This window comes from Gossypium arboreum, chromosome 9 (assembly GCF_025698485.1).
Source record: "Gossypium arboreum isolate Shixiya-1 chromosome 9, ASM2569848v2, whole genome shotgun sequence".
NCBI classification, from domain to species: domain Eukaryota; kingdom Viridiplantae; phylum Streptophyta; class Magnoliopsida; order Malvales; family Malvaceae; genus Gossypium; species Gossypium arboreum.
In genome coordinates this window covers 13,212,145-13,216,136 of record NC_069078.1, presented here as the reverse complement: position 1 = coordinate 13,216,136, position 3,992 = coordinate 13,212,145, and the positions used below count along the sequence as shown (strand labels likewise).

Here is a 3,992-nt window from a genome sequence, read left to right as displayed (position 1 = left end):
CTACTAGGGAATCTCGTAAGTTTCTTTTCCTTCGCTTATTGATATGCTTAAACTCACGGGTAATCCCGCCGACACAAGCAGCGGCGCGATGCCGAAAGGGTTTATGGTCTCGATCGACAAACGCCGACGACATCGAACGAGGTTGCTTACAAGATACCACCGATCGTCGCGACGATTATGCCGTTGAGGACTCAAATTTAGGCCAACGGCTATATGAGCGACGGAGGCCAATTTCGCCAGCGGTCCAACCGAGTCCCGAGGGATCGGGGTTGGATGGGGCGACGATGCATGACACCCAGCAGACGTGCCCTCGGCCTAATGGATTGGGGCGCAACTTGCGCTCAAAGACTCGATGGTTCACGGATTCGCAATTCACACCAAGTATCGCATTTCGCCACGTTCTTCATCGATGCAAGAGCCGAGATATGCGCTGTCGAGAGTCGTTCTATATACTTTGGGACAAAAGAACAACATCATCAAATCGACACCGCGAACGGTGCGACGACAAGAGATGTGTCCCTTTTTTCATTTCGATTCCTTGGCGCGATTCGCGCCGGGGGTTTGTTCGTTTTGCATCGAAGAGGTTGATCCTAACATCTCACCCCACCCAATGGGCAGAGGGACGACAGGACCGGTCTCTCCGACACGCGGGGATGGCAACAGGCGACGATGCACCCGCACCTCCTCCGATGTTGTATACAACGCGTTCACGGGTCGCTCGCAAGGTGTTTCAACAATGATCCTTCCGCAGTTCACCTACGGAAACCTTGTTACGACTTCTCCTTCCTCTAAATGATAAGGTTCGATGGATTTTCGCGACGTCGCGGCAGCGAATCACCCGCCGCCGCGATCCCAACACTTCACCGGACTATTCAATCGGTAGGAGTGACGGGCGGTGTGTACAAAGGGGGGCGTAGTCAACGCGAGTGATGACTCGCGCTTACTAGGAATTCCTCGTTGAAGACCAACAATTGCAATGATCTATCCCCATCACGATGAAATTTCAAAGATTACCCGGCCTCGCGGCCAAGGCTATAGACTCGTTGAATACATCAGCAGAAGCGTGTGCGGCCTGTAACATCTAAGGGCATCACGCACTGTTATTGCCTTAAACTTCCGTGGCCTAAAAGGCCATAGTCCCTCTAGAAGCTAGCCACGAAGGATCACCTCCGTGTAGCTAGTTAGCGGTGCCGAGGTCTCATTTGTTAACGGAATTAACCTGCATAAATCGCTTCCACCAACTAAGAACGGCCATGCACCACCACCCATAGAATCAAGAAAGAGCTTCAAGATGTCAATCCTTACTATGTCGGACTCGGTAAGTTTCCTCGTGTTGAGTCAAATTAAGCCGCAGTGCTCCACTCTGTGGTGCCCTTCCACAATTCCTTTAAGTTTCAGCCTTGCGACCATACTCCCCCGTAACCCAAAGACTTTGATTTCTCATAAGGTGCCATGAGTCCTAAAAGCAACATCCGCCGATCCTCGGTCGGCATCGCTTATGGTTGAGACTAGGACGGTATCGATCGCCTTGAGCCCCCAACTTTCGCTCTTGATTAATGAAAACATCCTTGAAAATGCTTTCGCAGCTTGTTCGCCTTTCATAAATCCAAGAATTTCACCTCGACTATGAAATCTGAATGCCCCGATCGTCCTATTAATCATTACTCGATCCGAAGGCCAACACAATAGGATCGAAATCCTACGATGTTATCCCATGCTAATGTATACAAGCGTAGGCTGCTTTGAGCACTCTAATTTCTTCAAAGTAATGACCAGAGGAACGACCCGGCCAATTAAGGCCGGAGCGATCGCCGCAGTAGGGACGAAAGCAGGGCCGGTGCTCACCGTGAGGCGGACCGGCCGACCCACCCTAAGTCCAACTACGAGCTTTTTAACTGCAACAACTTAAATATACGCTATTGAGCTGGAATTACATGGTCTGCCGGGCAAGCAGACTTGCCTCCAATGGATCCTCGTTAAGGGATTTAGATTGTACTCATTCCAATTACTGGACTCATAGAGCCGGTATTGTTATTTATTGTCACTACCTCCCCGTGTCGATTGGGTAATTTGCGCTACCGCTGCCTTCCTTGGATGTGGTAGCCGTTTCTCAAGCTCCTCTCCGGAATCGAACCCTAATTCTTCGTCACCCGTCACCACCATAGTAGGCCACTATCCTACCATCGAAAGTTGATAGGGTAGAAATTTGAATGATGCGCCACCGCACAAAGGCCGCACGATCCGTCGAGTTATCATGAATCGTCGAGACAACGGGCAAAGCCGCGCCGACCTTTATCTAATAAATGCATCCTTCCAGAAGTCGGGGTTTGTTGCACGATAGCTCTAGAATTACTACGGTTATCCGAGTAGCAAATACCATCAAACAAACTATAATCGATTTAATGAGCCATTCGCAGTTTCACAACCTGAATTTGTTCATACTTACACATGCATGGCTTAATCTTTGAGACAAGCATATGACTACTAGCAGGATCAACCGGTAGCATTCCTCCGCGACGTCGACATCGACATCGCATGGCTCTCAACATGCCGCATGAGCAACGAAGAGGCCATAACAGAGCACGAGCATCTTCCGTGTCAAGAGACAAAATGCATAGGCATCGAGAGACAAGGGCCTAAACCCTACTCTTAAAAATATTTTCTCAGATCCGAAAACACGAACGAGCACCAAAGTGCACCGACGAGGCCACACCGATTTAGGGGCACACTCGGGACACTGTGGCACGATTGTGGTCCACCACGCAGCCCAAAGGGCACGAGATGGAGAAGGACGGCAACACATCCATAATTCCATCTGGCTGAGGTACACAACCCAGGATCCCGATCGCACCTCTTGGGTTCAATTAGAACAAGGATTCAATGAAGAGGAGTGTGGCTCGACGGTTCGATGTGGGTAGCATGGAGCCCGCCAATACACACAACCAAAACACCACTATATGCCCATTGCGTACTAGTAGTAGCACCCACGCACACCGCCAACAACCCACCCAACCAATGTATTGATAGGGAGCGGAAGGAACAATGAAACGAGGCACACCACAAACGCAGCACGAGAACTACAAGGGATAAAATCCCATCGGACTTGGTCGAGCCAAGACCAAGCCTACAAACTCAACTTACGCCCCCGATTGTGCCGCTGTCCGTCAAAGGACTTGGTACTGGGGTCACGGGCGACTTCGAATGTAGGCAAGGGCTTGGCAAGGCCAAAGGCGCCGATGGTCGCCGACTTGGGAGGCACAAGGCGTCCCTAACATGATCTGGGAGAATGGGCAAGCCAAGCTCGAGCCCATAGCAATGCATAAGCCACCCCAGAGATCTTTGCCCGATATAGGGAACTTGGTCTGAGTCGTTGGCTACATTTCTATGGGCACAGGCTTGACCTACTGGAAAATCATCACCCCGCCACTAGCGCCGTGATCGACCCACCACCGTTGGTGAGTCATTGCGGGACTATCCGACCCGTGAGGGTCATGGACGCACCCCACCTCGGGTTCGAGGGGGCCACGCCGGGGCGGCGGATCTCTACCCCTTAAAGAGTTAAAAACTTCGTTAACTGCTACCTGTGCAGCAACAGATGTCCGAAATGGGGCACTTTCCTTTAGCCCGCACATCCGAGGCACCAGGGTGCCCCTGCTGCTCGAGGCACCCGCACATCCAACGTCCTAGGTTGCCTATGGTGTCCGAGGCTCCCGCACATCTAAGCACCAATGTGCCAATGCTGCTCGAGGCTCCCGCACATCCGAGGCACCAAGGTGCCGATGGTGCCCGAGGCTCCCGCACGACCAAGGGCCTAGGTTACCGATGGTGCCCGAGGCTCCGGCACGACCAAGGGCCTAGGTTGCCGATGGTGTCCAAGGCTCCCGCACATCCAAGCACCAAGGTGCCGATGGTGCCCGAGGCTCTCGCACGACCAGGGGCCTAGGTTACCGATGGTGTCCCAGGCTCCCGCACATCCAAGCACCAAGGTGCCG

General features: G+C 52.5%; 2 non-coding genes across 2 annotated transcripts in view; both read right to left on the bottom strand.

Annotated features, from left to right (window-relative positions):
- The window catches only part of LOC128281343 (28S ribosomal RNA), a 3,277-nt gene extending 3,194 nt beyond the window's left edge, over positions 1 to 83 (bottom strand). Inside the window, exon 1 of the ribosomal RNA XR_008271553.1 lies at positions 1 to 83. This exon is cut by the window's left edge and continues 3,194 nt beyond it. This is a non-coding gene — a ribosomal RNA (28S ribosomal RNA).
- Positions 84 to 289: 206 nt separating this feature from the next.
- Positions 290 to 442, bottom strand: LOC128281238 (5.8S ribosomal RNA). Its single transcript, XR_008271451.1, has one exon. It is a non-coding gene; the product is annotated as a 5.8S ribosomal RNA (ribosomal RNA).
- Positions 443 to 3,992: the final 3,550 nt, after the last annotated feature.